The following is a 16,291-nucleotide window of genomic DNA, read 5'->3' as shown; positions in this document are numbered from 1 at the left end:
GGGGGGAGGAAGCGGAGGGCTCAGTCGCGACTAGGCCGCAAATCCCCGGCCCACAGTTGTTTGTGGGGCCGGGCAACATGAAGCGACGTGCGGCTGCTGGGCGAGCCAGGGGTCGGAGTATGCGGGACGGCGGAGACTGATCGCCGGAGTTTGCCGCCATCGTCCCGCCATTGCAGGAGGCATATTGTGGCAGTGTGTTGTGGCTGAGGCGGCCGGAGAGCAGCGACACAGCCTGAGGCCTAGGACGAGGCCGGTGCGCCGTTAAGAGGCATCGAGGGCGAGCCGGGGACTGCTGTGTGCCCATTAGTAGCTGGAGGAGGCAAGTGCTGCCCTGGTTTGTCTCTACAATTGCCCATAACGCGGCTCCCTGCATTGAAGTGACATCGAGGTGCATATTATAAAAGGCCTAAGCTGCATCTGGATGGGACCTTGATCTTGGTAGGGGGACATATGATGTACTTGGGCAGATGCGCGACATGAGCCATTGGAGGTGGTCGTAGGCGAGGGTTCTCCTTGGACCTCGATCGCTGGCACACACCTTACCAGCGCCAGTCGAGATAGCGGTGGGCCTACCCCTCGTCAGTGAGGCACTGCAGGTACTTTATTTGGCTGGCCACTCTGACAATCGGATTTACTAAGAGGAGGCGGGGGGAGTCTGCGCGGAGCCTGGTGAAGTGCGCACCTACGCAGTGATATTAGTGTGCTGGCCTGGCTCCACACTATATCGGCTGCAAGTGTGTGGTGAGACAGATCCTGTGGCGGAGAGTAGCGACGGCGTGGAGGCACGACAGAGGCAAGTAGGTGTAAAGCGGACCAACGGGGGCTGTGTACCTGAGGAGGCTGACACTGCTAGCGGATCGTGCCTCTTCCGGGGAGCTTTCTAGCAGGATACCATCCTCCAAACTGCTGATCTTGCAGCCCGGGCCACCTGAGGCTCTTGCTTGTGACAGTCATGGGTAAAGGTGATAAGAACCAGCCCAAGTTGTCCTTTGAACAACATAGATCCAAGTCGCAAGACCCTGGCCCTAGTAGGGGTGCGGGGGAGATGGCGCCAGTACAGGAGGACGCAGATGAAGACCATGGAACAATCTTTGCAGAGTGGCATCTCTGCGTTGGGCACTAAAATGGATGCCATGTCATCTAGGATGGATAGAATGGTGGAGCGCTTAGACAAACACGCAGAACGACTCGACATGACTGAGAGACGCCCCACGGAGGTGGAGGAGATGCACACCACGTTAGATGCGGATCATAAGCAACTGGGAAAAGTTATTCGGGTTCTGCAAGGTAAAACGGAGGACTTAGAAGCGCGTTCCCGACGTTGCAACCTGAGGCTTGTGGGCCTTCCGGAGATGACAGCTACTGGCAATATGGAACAGTTTATGGAGAAATTGCTTGTCACATTGCTGTGGGAGGGTGTCTTCTCGGCCATGTTTGTTGTGGAAAGGGCGCACAGGGCCTTGGGTCCTCGCCCGCTGCCGGGCGCCCCCTCGCGCCCTATTATTGCGAAACTACTCAATTACCGTGACCGGGACGCTGCCTTGCGGGTGGCCCGGGAAAAGAAAATACTGAAGTTCGAAAGTTCGGAACTATCCCTATTTCCTGACTTTACTGCTAGGGTCCAGGAAGCCCGCAGACATTTTGTGCCCCTCAAGAAGCTGCTACGCGAGCTGGGTGCAGATTACGCCATGCTGTACCCTGCAAAGCTTCGTGTCAATAGACAGGGGCAGTCGCATATATTCACGGACCACAAGGTTTTGCAGCAGGCTATCAAGAAATGGATCAAAGATCGAAGGACCAATCCGACACGAACGCAACAAGAAGAGATGGCGGATTCCGCGCTGGACGAACAAGACTGATCTATGTGGTTGCTGTTCCCAGAACACTGTATGTACAGGTAGACGCACAACGTGATGTTTAGTATGTTTGGACATTGTTTTTTATATCCTAATGTGAGACCCCTGAATGTAGGATTATACTTTGGTGGGAAAAGCTGGCTCGATATGGTCGCTACAGAACTGTGTGTTTGTCACTAGGCCATCGGTTGGACAACTGTATGCCAATAGGATACATGCGACTGCTCGTAGCCAGACTTATCAGAAGAGATTCTGGCAGCGCCAGCTGCGACTTGCAGGTTGAGACTAGTCGGGGAAACCTGATTGCTGGTCATATGGGGCTAGCAGCTTTATGACCTCAGCTGTAAATGTTCTTTTATGGCAGGCGGAGTTAGGGCTAAGGCTTGATTGTTGTTACTACTTACCTAAGTTTGTAGAGAAGAGCTCCCTTCTGTAGTAGGGGATCTCTGTGTATAGTCATAATCTAGTGAAGAGTCCCGCCCATGTGCGTGGACCCCGGAGCAATCAAAAATAATCTCTTACGGTGTCGAAAAATGCAGAAATGCACAGACACTTAAGAGAGAATTAAAGACAGATAATGCAGCCTATATCCACAGGCTACACTGTCCAGTACTTCAACTAGAAATTCCACCAAAGATCCACAAACAGCAAAGCCTGTCCAGATTTCCTTTGCTTTCAACAGCAAAATCCCTCTGGAATGATAGAGAGGAGGACATGGACAGACAAGCCCCATAGGCTGCTATTATGTGGCTCAAAACAGGATACTGTGCCTTTAAGAGAACTTTCCAGAACTTCACAGTATCCCAGAATGCACTGCAGGTCCCTTTGCTTTGTTCTTTTTTCCGGCTCCTACAAGCAGGACCCTGGAGCATTGAGCTCTCCCTTTTCAAGGGTTTATTGGTGATATTTTTCACTTTTTCAAAGTTATTTGAGTACTTTTCTTGTAGTACTTTGCTGTTTCTTCCCGTTTGTCTTGGGGTGTACTCTTAATTGTCGAATATGCCTGCATTATTCGACAAATGCCCTGAGTGTTCCAGGAAGAAGGCCTAGTCTGACCCACACGAGGTGTGTATCATCTGCCTTCCTGCATCCCATGTCCCAGAGGAGTGTGACATCTGCCAGGGTTTCTCTAGCAGAACCCTGAGGGATAGAATGAAGATCAGGCTTCAAGGCCTTGAAGACAGAAGACGGAAGGCACAAGGTGGGTCTGGAGGGGCTTCATCTGCCCATGCTGAGGCCTCTGGGGGGCTCCCCAGGGACAGGAAGACCAGCAAACGTCCCCATTCTCCGTCGGCGTCGATTGCACCGACCACGAAGTCGAGAGGGATGACTGCAGTCTGTTCCCCGTCTCCCCAGGGCTCTGGGTCGAGGCGACGTCGACGTTCGGCGTCGAGGGAGTTGAACAGGCCGCCGTCGAAGTCTCCAGTGACGATTTCGTCGTCGTCGAGTATTCGACGTCGAGAGGCCCGGCGTCGGCGCTCGCCGTCGAGGCGACACAGCCGTTCGCCGTTGGCGAAGATGAGAAGGCCGTCGTCGAGGGGATCCTTGACGTCGAGGCGTAGAAGGTCGCCGCCGAGGCATAGAAGATCGCCGTCGAGGCGTAGAAGGTCGCCGCCGAGGCATAGAAGATCGCCGTCGAGGCATAGAAGATCGCCGTCGAGGCGTGGACGGTCGACGTCAAGGCATAGACGGTCGACGTCGAGGCATAGACGGTCGACGTCGAGGGGTCGGCGCTCTCCGTCGAGGAGGCGAAGCTCGCCGTTGAGGGGCCGACGCTCGCCGTCTGGTCGCCGTTCTTCGACGCCGAAAAGGCGCGGAAGGAGTTCTGGAGTCAGTCTGGCAGGCGTCGAGTGCCTATGGAAGAGTCTCCAAAGTCCCAGCCTAGTAGGGAGGGCGGTTCACCGGGCTCAGTGTACTCTGTGGTGTATACCCCTGCTAGGCCGAAGACAATTTCCCCTCCTCCTACTCCTCCTCCGCCGCGAGGACGTCCTCTGCGGACTCCCACTCCGCCTCCGCCTCCTCCGCAGCCTCAACCGCAACCCCAGTTGCCGGCTGACAAGCCTCCTCCGATTCCTCCAAGGACCGGATCGTTGCCACGATTTCCTACTCCTCCGAAGCGGACCCCTCGGCCGAGGGCTCCATCCAAGCCAAAGTGTCCCGTCCCGGTGGAACCGGCAGGGCGACCGAAGCCAAGGAAGTCGCGATCCCGCTCCGGACGGAGAGGGATGTTGCGCAGTCGTCACAGATCCTCTACGAGAACAAGACGGCGCCACAGGAGCCGCACGGTCCCGCACGGATTCCTCCAGGACCAGGTCATTCTCCCCGACCTTATCGGACTCCCCGGGGACGAGGGTGTCCCCCGTGGATGATATCAGCACGTTCCAGGATGTTCTCTTGAGGGGTGCTGCGAAATTGGGAATCACGGTGACGGCTCCCACACCTACGACATCCGTGATTTTTGAGACACATCACAAGAAGCATTTGTCTCGCCCTCTACCACCGCTCGTGCCAGGATTGGTAGAGCCAGCGGAGGAGCTGTTCCTTACGCCTGCAACGACGAAGGCTGCTCCATCCTGTGTTCTAAAGAAGTACAGGGCCCCGGATTCCGACCCGGCCTTTCTGAGGATTGACCCTGTTCTGGATTCCGTTATAGTGACGGCTGCCAGGAAACAGCATTCTACCTCTCCATCATCTACCGTGCCTCCAGATAAGGAGAGCCGATGGATTGACTCGAATGGCAGGAAGGCCTGTGGGACGGCCTCTACGTCCATGAAGGCGGCTAGCGATGCAGCCCTGCTAGGGCGGTATGATCGTGCCCTGTGGGAATCCCTCCAGCAGTTCGCGGATCTCCTGCCATGGGATAGGAGGGAGGATTTCCTAGAGATCCAGAAGGAAGGAATATTGGTCTCGAACCAGGTCATCAGCGCAGCCGCCGATGCCTCTCTGTTGGCGGCCCATGGATATTGTCATGGGATCAACCAGCACGCCATGCCTGGCTCAGGCTCACATCACTTAAGCCGGAGGCCCAGCAGCGAGTGGCGAATCTGCCCTTCTCGGGGGAGACCCTTTTCGGGAAACATGCAGATGATGAGATGGCCCACATGAAGGCGGAGGCCGAGACTCTGACGGCTGTGGGCTTGGAGAAGCCCAAAGAAAAGAAAACCTACCGGCCCTTCCAAAGACGGTTTGGGGCGCAGGGCAGAGGACGAGGACAGGCTTCGGGACAGCAGCAGCAACATCACCAGCAGTTCCGGAGGCCCTTCCAAAAGCGCCAGAAGGGTAGAGGAGGTCAGCAGTCCTCTACAGCAAACAAGGGCATGGCCGGGTCTCGACCCTGAACTGTTACTTCTCCTACATCCGTTACCCGCTCTGGTGGGGGGGAAGCGTTCGATTTTTTCTAGCAGAGTGGAGAAAAATTACTCAGGACAGGTGGGTGCTGAATATTGTTTGCAATGGATACAGTGTTCGGTTCACCAGCCCGCCTCCATCAATCCCTCCGGTCAGCTCGCAGTTTCAGCTGCGCGAGCTCCAGGCGGAGGCCGATATCCTGTTAAGGAAAAGGGCGATAGAAGACGTACCTCTGTCTCAAAGAGGAAGAGGTCTGTACTCCCGGTTCTTCCTGGTTCGCAAAAAGGACAAGAACGAGTTCAGGCCCATTCTGGATTTGCGAAAAAAAGCAAACAAGTGGATTCGCAGAGAAAAGTTTTGCATGCTGTCGTTGCATCAGATTTATCCTCAGCTGCAACGGGGAGACTGGCTGTGTGCCATAGATCTACAGGATGCTTACTTCCATGTGCCCATTGCACACAAACACAGGAAGTTCCTACGATTCCAAGTCGGCGCCAATCATTATCAGTACACAGTACTGCCATTCGGGCTGACGTCTGCACCCAGGACATTCTCGAAGTGCATGGCAGTGGTAGCCGCACACCTAAGGAAGAACAAGGTGTTTGTCTACCCTTACCTGGACGATTGGTTGATCAAGGTCTCCTCCTTCTCGGAAGCTCAAGCGCATTTCCAGAAGACGTGCGTTCTCTTGAACAAGCTGGGGTTGCACATCAACATGTCCAAGTCTGTCCCGACTCCGGTCCAGTGCATCCAGTACCTGGGAGCCACCATCAATACGCTGTCAGCAAGCGTGTCTCCTTCGGAGGAGCGACGATTATCACTCCTTCGGAAGGCTCAGGCTCTTATGACCACTTCATCCACAACAGTGAGGACGGTGTCTTCTCTACTGGGATCGATGGCCTCTTGTATCTTCCTCACGCCTCACGCACGGCTGCACATGAGACCATTGCAGGAGTGCTTGGAGGATCAGTGGAATCAGAGGAGAGGGTCTTGGGACGACAAGATACGACTGTCTCGGCATACTCTTCAGTCTCTGAGGTGGTGGTGTTCGGCGGTGAATCTCCTGAGAGGGGTTCCCTTCCACAAGGACATTCCACGCAGACTATCGTGACAGATGCGTCTCTCCAGGGCTGGGGGGGCACACTCCGGAGACTTACAGATTCAAGGGACGTGGTCCCAGACGGAGTCCACGTACCATATCAATTTCCTGGAACTCAGAGCTGTTCACTTGGCGCTGAAGGCCTTTCTTCCGTCCTTCCAGACCAACTCTCTGCTTGTGCAAACGGACAATACGACCACGATGTATTACCTGAACAAGCACGGGGGCTCGAGATCGCGCACCCTGTCGCAGGAGGCGCAGGCGATCTGGCACTGGCTTCTGGCCAGAGGACTGATGATAACGGCTACACATCTACCAGGTGTGCAGAATGTTCAGGCAGACACACTGAGCAGACTGATTCAGGAAAACCACGAATGGGTCATAAACGACAAAGTACTAGGAGAAATCTTCGCAAGGTGGGGGACTCCAGACGTAGATCTGTTATCCACCGCCGAAAACAGCAAATGCCAAGACTTCGCCTCCAGGTACTACCAGCCGGGGACGCTGGGGAATGCGTTATGGATCAACTGGTCGAACAGCTTTCTGTACGCTTTTCCACCCATTCCCCTGATTCCGACGGTTCTCATCAAGCTGTCCCAGTCCAGGGCGCGGATGATACTGATTGCCCCGGAATGGCCCAGACAGTGGTGGTTCACGGACCTACTTCACCGGTCTTTCCTTCCTCACATGCGGCTGCCGTGCAGGCCGGACCTTCTCACGAAGTTCGGGGGGCAGATGTTGCACCCCAATCTCTCGTCTTTGAGTTTGGCGGCATGGCTCCTGAAATAGTGCAATATCTCGGAAGATTGCATGGACATACTGAAGGAGGCTAAGCGACCTTCCACTAGGACTTCTTATGCTTACAAGTGGAAGAGGTTTTGCATCTGGTGCAAGTCCAAGAACTATGACCCGACGACATGTAAGGAAGACGTCATCCTTCCATATCTTCTACATCTGGCGCAGTCTGGCCTTAATGTCCATTCAATTAAGGTTCATCTGGCTGCATTGACTGCCTACAGGAAATGCCCTTCACAGACTTCCTTCTTTCAGATCCCTGTGATCAAAGATTTTTTGGAAGGCTTGAAGAAAGTGTTCCCTCCTGTCCGGCTTCCTTCGCCTTCATGGGAATTGAATGTGGTGCTGTCCAGATTGATGAAGGAGCCTTTTGAACCTATTCATAAGGCTTCGTTGCAGCACCTGTCCTGGAAGGCGGCGTTCCTCGTGGCCATTACATCGGCCCGCAAGGTGAGTGAAATTCAGGCGTTGTATTGTCAAGAACCTTATACTGTATTTTGATGCTGCTAAGGTTGTTATGCGTACTCACCCTAAATTTCTTCCTAAAGTTATATCTGACTTTCATGTTAACCAGACCATAGCTTTACCTACGTTTTTTCAGAATCCCTCCTCTCCAGCGGAAAGGTCTCTGCATTCCCTGGATGTCAGGAGGGTGTTGAAATTTTATCTGGATAAAACCAAGGATATTCGTAGGTCAGACCAATTGTTTATCAATTATGGATCAGTCAGGACAGGTCTTGCTACCTCTAAACAGTCCATTTCTAGGTGGATTGTGTCCTGTATACAGTTGTGTTACCAAAAAGCTGGTAAGACCTTAGGGGGTAAACCTAAGGCTCATTCCACCAGGGGCAAAGCTGCCACGACGGCTTTACTCCGTAATGTTCCAATTGCAGAAATCTGCAAGGCGGCCACTTGGAAGTCGGTCCATACCATTGCTAAGCATTATTGCCTGGCCGCTGATGCCAGGGCAGACGCTCAGGTTGGGCAGGCTTCGCTGTGAAATCTGTTCGCACAGTAGTGGTGTTATTTCTCTTTTCTCCACCGCCGCTTTGGTGTGGGGATGTGCTTGCCATTCTATTCACTAGATTATGACTATACACAGAGATCCCCTACTACAGAAGGAGTAGTTTCTGTCCTGTAACTCCAATCCTGTAGTAGGGGTATCTCTGTTATAGTCATAAGCGCCCGCCCGCCTCCCCGGTGGAGAGAGATATTCATGTAAGGAATGCTACAGGTCTGGCGTGTTACGCCTTCAAAAAGAACTGAAAGTAAAAGGGACCTGCAGTGCATTCTGGGATACCGTGAAGTTATGGAAAGTTCTTTTAAAGGCACAGTATCCTGTTTTGAGCCACATAATAGCAGCCTATGGGGCTTGTCTGTCCATGTCCTCCTCTCTATCATTCCAGAGGGATTTTGCTGTTAAAAGCAAGGGAAATCTGGACAGACTTTGCTGTTTGTGGATTTTTGGTGGAATTTCTAGTTGAAGTACTTGACAGTGTAGCCTGTGGATATAGGCTGCATTACCTGTCTTTAATTCTCTCTTAAGTGTCTGTGCATTTCTGCATTTTTCGACACCTTAAGAGATTATTTTTGATTGCTCCGGGGTCCACGCACATGGGGCGGGACTATTCACTAGATTATGTCTATAACAGAGATACCCCTACTACAGAACTGGAGTTACAGGACAGAAACTACTCCTTCGCCCACGCGTGCCTTCCACTGTAGCTGTTCTTTTTGTTTGCGTAGTAAAGTTTATGGGTTGGGTCAGGGGGGCTTGGGGGCTGGAGGGTGGAGAATTACACTGCATGCGACCATGTTGGGGGAGGTCTGCTGTGGGTGGGGGGCTGGCGAGCATCACGGGGTTTTGGGAGTTTGTTTTTCTTTAAGCAGATGATACACGTACTGTTGGCCCACATTCAGTTCTGCTATACACTCTGACCTGCGCAGGTAGTTTATGACACGTGACCTTTTAGATCCCAGGGAGAGTTTGGGTGGGTTGCGAGTACTGTCCTGGAATGTCAGGGGGCTTAATGACCATCGTAAGCTCTGTAAGGTCATGAGTTACCTCCATAGACATAAGGCTGACCTAGCTCTCTTACAAGAGACACTTCTTCTTAAAACGAGCCCTATGCTTAGAATTAGAGCTCTGGAGGGCAATATTAATGCTGCAGGGTTCACTACGCATGCTAGGGGGGGGTCCTGACTTGGGTTAATCCCAGATCACTGTTCTCGCTTACGCCGCTCAAAGAGGATGTTGAAGGCCGCTACGTTATATCCAGCTGCCGGGGCTTCGATGTCATCATAATCAATGTCTACGGGCCTAACTTCGATTGCCTTGAATTCTTTGGAGAACTAGCTAGGCTTACTTCCCATTGCGATTGCACTAAGATCCTCTGGGGGGATACTTCAATATGGTCAGAGACCCAGAGTTGGATAGATCTGTGGCCCCCCCAGGAGCCCTGTGGCAGCGGCGAGAAAGCTTGAGGAAGTCATGGTATGCTTGGATATGCGTGACATGTGGCGGATGAGAAGTGGGGTGAAAGGGGGTTATACTCATTACTCTGCATTCCATAATCTTCACATGCGGATAGACTATTGGCTAGCTTCTAATTCACTATGTGGCCATGTCAAGCAGTGTACGGTGTTGCCACGCACGCTCTCGGATCATTTTCCGCTGGTCCTGGACTTGCCGGGGAGGAGAATCCCGCCGTTCACTTGGAGGTTCCCTCCGTATTCCCTGCTAGACCTGTTATTTCGAGAGGAGATGGCTGTGGTCATAGATACCTTCTTCACTACTAACATTGGCTCTGTTGATAATTTTCAAACAATCTGGGAAACTTTTAAAGTGTATATCACTCGGGTGCGCTCAAGGCGATTAGGAAAACCCTGACTGATCTGGAAGGTAAACTGAAATGCCTGGAGCAGCGGAGTGTAGCTGGGGGTGCTGGAGCAGTAGACTGTGAGATCAAGGTGCTACTTGAGGAATACCAGGAAACTGCTGACCGTGAGGTGAAACACCTGGGCAAGTACACCTGGGCATGCTCCTATGGAGAGGGTGAGAGGCCGGGATTGGTATTGCCTCGATTGATGAAGGCCAGACGGGGTAGGACCCAGCTTTCGGAGATCAAGGCGGAAAGTGGTGAACTTCTGACAGACGAAGCGGAAGTGGCCGAACCCTTCAGGCAGTATTATGCTGAATTATACAGATCTCAATCTGAGGGGTCGGAGGACCAGATTAGGGAATATTTGGAGTTTATACAACTACCTTTCCTCCCTGATGCCCACAGTGAACTCCTGCGTCATCCGATAGAAAAGGACGAAATTGTTGAGGCTCTGGGCGGCATGAAAGCTAGTAGCGCGCATGGGACTGATGGTTTAACGGTAGCCTTCTATAAGGCATTTTTGGAGCAGTTACTTCCGCACCTTGCTGCTCTGTTCGAGGACATGTATGACTCGGGAATGATGCCCCCTTCAATGAGAGAGGCCATGCTAGTCGCCATCCCCAAGCCAGGTAAAGCTCTGGACAAGTGCAGCTCGTTTTGCCCGCTATCACTTCTCAATGTCGATACAAAATTGTTTGCTAAAATATTGGCTACCAGATTAGCACTGATGTTGCACATCCTGGTGGCCCCAAAGCAGGCGGGATTCATCCCATCCAGAAATTTAACATATAATATCCGGACTGTGTTTGGTGCGATGCAGCATGTTCGCCAGGAAAATAAAGCAGTGGCTGTATTCCTAGATATGGAAAAAGCATTTGATTCGGTTGAATGGTTGTTTTTAAGACAGGTGCTGACAAGAATGGGGCTCGGAGGGATCTTCTTACAATTGCTCTGCACTTTGTATTATAGACCCACGGCCCGAGTACAAATCTGGTTACCGCCCCATTTTGTATCACTAGAGGCACCAGGCCGGCTGCCCTCTATCCCCGCTCCTGTACGCCTTGGTGGCGGAACCCTTGGCCTGCGCCCTGAGGGAGTATCATGGGAATGAGGGTATCGGGTTTCCTACATATAGAATAATAGTGTCTACTTATGCAGATGACACGCTCCTTAATGTCCGTAGGCCTGAGGAAAATCTATCGGCAGTTATAAGGGAGGTGGTAAGATTTGGAGCATTGTCAGGTCTTAAGGTCAATTGGGGGAAATCTATAGTATTTCCACTCACGCCTGGAACCACCGAATTTGAAATGGAATACCCTTTGCTGTGGACAGAGGATTCAGTACGCTATTTGGGCATACGACTGCATACGGATGCGGATATAGTGTTTCGAGAAAATTATGGCACGGCTATCTCTAAACTAGAGGATGATGTCGAGCTATGGTGCCGCTTTCCCCTGTTCCTGATGGGGCGTGTTTCAATTATGAAAATGGTGGTCCTGCCTAGGTTTCTTTTTCTTTTTACGAATATTCCCTAGTCCTGCCGTGCGCTTTCTTCCTTCGGCTGAGGCAACTTATGTTAAAATTGGCTTGGGCGGGTAAGCAGGCTAGGGTGCAGTGGGGGGTGCTTATGCTCCCGTGCCATTTGGGCGTGCTCGGCGCACCTGACTTTGAGTTGTATTATAGAGTGGCTCAGGCAGCACACCTTCATTCCTGGATCCATGGTGAAGCGGATGACCCCTACCTTCGGATGGAGCGACCATTTGCGGATCCGATCCCTCTGCCGGCTGTCATTATGGAACAACATGATCGTAGGACGGGCATTATTGACTCCTTAAATACTACCAGACATGCCTGACATTGGTTGCTACAGCAGCAGGCAGGGGCGATTCTATATTCACCGGCTATGCCCATAGAATGGTTGAGATGGTTAGGTCCGTGCACTGAGAGGGGCGTGACTAGAGCTCTGCGTGCTCTGAACATTGAAGTAGCGGATGATCTCTTTTGCGAAGGTGTGGTTCGCACCATTGAACACCTTGCGGGCCCTCCAGAGAGTTCCACACCTTTAAATACATTTCAATTTCACAGAGTAAGAGGGGCATTGCGAACACTGTTGGGCGAAGACATGGTGGAACCTCCTGAGGTATGTGAGCCGACTCATGTGATTAAGGCTACTTCCTCTCGCAAGATGATTGCAGCTCTGTATAGGATAGCAGTGTCACACCGGGTGCATAAATACACCACGGCCAGGCTAGCATGGCAGCGAGACTTAAGCGTCCAATTGAACGATGCTAAATGGTCCTGTTGCTGCATGAATACCAGGAAGATATCCCTACATGGTAGACACCGGTTGGTACAATTTAAGTACCTTAATAGGGTATACTACACCCCAGAGAGGCTGTATAGATACGGCATGCGAGATGATGCCGAATGTGAGAGATGCCATGCAGAGGTGGCGGACTTCATGCACCTGGCATGGCAGTGCCCGGGAATATACTCCTTTTGGAGGTCATTGTTTGAAGAGCTTGGCAGAGTTGTGGAAACAGAGCTCACAGTGGACCCGCTGGTCGCTCTACTTGCCTACACTAAACTGCTACCAAAGGTAATTCGCAGACTGGTGGATTACTTATGGCCAAGAGAAGAGTGGCCATGTGTTGGTTGAGGGGTCCCGTCCCTACTATGCAGCAGTGATCCTGTGACATGCTCTACTGCTCCACGCAATTGGAGCTATATAGCAAGCTACTACCGCCCAAAAGCAGACCAAGGCGGGAGGAGCCAATTTGTGGATGATACAACGAATGGGGATGGACTGGATGTTTTGGGTGTTAAAGAGCCCGCTGGAATTGGTTGAAGTATCTGCTAGGACTGATATGACTGCCTGTATGACTGGTAGGTTGGGTATCGACTGGCAAAACCTGGCCTGATGCGGGATAGCTGGGTAGCACGCCACAATGCACTCTCACCACAGGACTGATGAGGGTTTTTTCCGATAGCCCCTGCTGCAATGTGTTCAAAGAATATACAGAATATCGCCGCCTGCCCTCACTGGGATGTTGGCATTAAGACTGTGTTAGATTATTGGTGTCCATGACGAGTACTGAATGTGATAATGTACAGGGCTACTGTAACGGTGTCTGTTTTCCTCTGCTGTTGTATTTCAACTTAATAAAAAATAAAAAAAAAAAAAAAAAATTCAAGGAAAAAAAAGTACATAGTAACATCAATGCCTAAAGCAATCAACAAAACCAAATATATGCAGAATTCTAAATAAAAACAGAGTGTGAGTTAGTGCAATCTCAAGTTGAGACACCACTACATTAATGGACTGAACAGGATCAAAAACAGGATAACAAGATGTTGAGGACATTAAGCAAATATATGGTCCATGCAGAAAAATCTGTTCAAAACCAAGCGCACCTAGTAGGACCCCACTTGCAGTAGCATAAAACAACAGATCATACTTGAAAACATTACATTCAGATTGGGCAAACAGGTCAAACCTAAACCAAACCTAGGCAAGTTCCTAAACCATCCATACTATTCAAGGTCAGGACAATATGTGCTAAATCAATCCTCTTAAAATAATAGTTTTTAAAAAACAGCAAATCACAATAAATAGCGTTACATTCGGAATCAGCTGGGCCTACAGGACAGACAAACAACCTGTGCAAAATAGGCAGATATGTAAACCATCCAATCTATTCGGAGCTAAAACAGTACATACTTATTAAAACCTTGGAGGTCCCTTAATGCAGCAATCTTTCAGAAATATACTTGCTATGTTATCATACTTAGTTTTTTCCACATTATAGGATGATCGACTGACTACAGTTTACTAGCCCTAGGACTTCCCATGGCGAAGCTTTTACATTGATTAATTCACGTGCATCTCTGCATTTAGTGACCTCTGTCTCTGTTACTTCATGTCCTGGTCTAATAAAGAAATAATGTTCACCAATTACAATGCATGTCTACTATTTCCTTGGAAAGATCGTGCAAGTGGCACTGTACGGTGGGATATACTGCTCGGCTGTGGGAGGTTCGTTTCTGAATATATGTAGTATTTGTGACCAGAGCGGCTACTATATGTGGAGTATAGGTACGTCTGTACATTCTACTAACGTCCCTCTTGCTGTCCAAGTTTTATTTATGATATGTTTTTTCAAAGAACAGATTGCAACACATTTCTCTAATTTGGAAGTGATGCAGGGATGTTGCTGAATAATATATCACACAAAACATCGATTGTATTAATTTACAGCAGTAAACATAACTGTGGCCAATGTGCATGTACCATTACAAATGTGATACATAAATTGATCTTTGTAATGCTGATTCGACTGATAAACTTCATACATCTCTGGTTTGGATTAGATTGGTAGCCAGTTTGGAACGCTCAGTTCTATCCAGAGTGCAACTAGTTTATGGCAGTTGAGAGCTGAAATCCAGAGAGTCCATTTTCTGTGAACTAGAAACTGGTTGCTTTTTATCCGCTAGCTGTTTCAAACAGAGGGAGATTGTTATAAGCTTCTCACCAGTTCTGTTGGCAAGCTGCCTGTGAATTAGATCAGCAGTGCTGGACAGTATAACTAATTCTGGTCAGTGAATGATAACCTAGATGTGAGACATGCATTATATGTATCTAATGGGGGACAAAATAGACTGGGTTTGGTGGATAGCATTGGCAGTGAAAATGTAGAGCGCAGACATCTACTATACTCACACCCTAGACCGTGGATGATGAATGACATATAGTGCCTTAAGGAATTGGAAACATGAGTACCGCACTGAGTGATTTGCAGAGGAAGTTCCCCTCTATCTGAAAAGATGCTTTGTTGAGAGTATGAAACATTTTCATGAATCCAGTATGTCATGTCAGACACCATTTCCCTTGTAAACTGACAGCAACTAGCTTAGAACAATAAACATTGATAGTCTAAAAAGCATATGACTATGGTTCATATTTGAAATAAAAATCTTAAATCACCAAAGAAACATTTATTTGATCATAAATTAGATTGAAAGACCTACACATTTCTTCATTAAGTTCTAATTAGGAAAAGTTGTGGAGTCTCAATATGTAAAACATTGCTAGATACGCGTGGTAATTTGGTGTACATTGAGGGACATCCGCTTTAATAGATTTTTCTGAAAATCTCCTCTATTGTTACGTGAATGCATTTGGTTAACTATCAACAGTCTATCATTTAAAAGAGCAGTTCTTTGTACAAAGAACAGCATCATTTTGCTGCAGTATATAGTAACTGCAAGTACATCTAACTATGCATTTGATAAATTCCTGTTAAGACCGTCCCACGCTTACCAATGCTCATACAAGTAATTGATGTAAGGTTTAACAGTTCAGTTCATAAGTCTTTATTTCGATAATAAAATCATAAGACAGAAGTCAACGACATTCGATACAAAATTCTTATCAAAAAGTCAATCTTTACAGACAATTTTTAAAAGGGATATTAAACAATGTAAAAAAGACTTATAACAGTACAGAAAAAGCTAAGACAATATAAAAGTACATTGACAACAATTCCTTAAAAAAAATCATTTCAAAGATAAAATCATTTCAAGGTTCGGATACATTTAATTTCCTAGTTCGAATAACCCATGCCCACCCAAGAAATTTGGCAAGGCCTACCACAACCAGCTCAGAGGTATTTGTTCGGAATATCTTCAGGGCTTTAGCACTCCCTTTAATTCCTAAACTGCAACAGGTCGGCCTGAGCCATTTCAGTCTGGGTACATGGTACGCTGGGCATGCGAAAAGGTAGTGGCCCATGCTCTCCGATTGAGTTGGACAGAAGGGACAATGATCACAAGAATTAGCAAACCACTTCGATGTAAAGGAATTAATGGGTAAGGATCCGACAGGAATTGATGGTATAATTTCCAGTCAAGGGTCTTTGTGATCACATCCCAATAGGTTTCCAAGGAGGGGGTCACTTTAAGGGTCAAGAAGAGGCCAGTTAGGCTGATGGAATCGTCTGATTGGACTACAAGAGAATGTTTAACTGAGGCCCAATACATATCTTTGAGGTCCTGTTTGGAGGGGAACAAAGAAGTCCCCGGACAGAACCATAACTGATTGAGGCCCATCTCTTCTAAAACCGTTTTCACTTCCCTGAGCCATGCAATTTGTGAAGCTCCCAATGTTGATTTTATCTCGGCAAGTTCGCTGGCGAATAAGCTGAGATCTGGAGAAGTCCAGATCCGTCGCCACAGGGCCACCGAACGATACCGTGCTAACTCTTTGATTGGTTTAACGCCCAGATCTAGTAGCAGTGGTTTCGTGGGTGTGG

General features: G+C 49.4%; 1 protein-coding gene across 2 annotated transcripts in view; it reads left to right on the top strand.

The window, feature by feature from the left end:
• SPPL2A (signal peptide peptidase like 2A) overlaps nucleotides 1–16,291 on the top strand; it is a 346,877-nt gene that overhangs the window by 131,330 nt on the left and 199,256 nt on the right. The window lies entirely within an intron of this gene.

This window comes from Lissotriton helveticus, chromosome 3_2 (assembly GCF_964261635.1).
Source record: "Lissotriton helveticus chromosome 3_2, aLisHel1.1, whole genome shotgun sequence".
Lineage (NCBI taxonomy): Eukaryota > Metazoa > Chordata > Amphibia > Caudata > Salamandridae > Lissotriton > Lissotriton helveticus.
The sequence above is the reverse complement of the archived record's forward strand: the minus strand, read 5'-3'. Positions and strand labels throughout refer to the sequence as shown.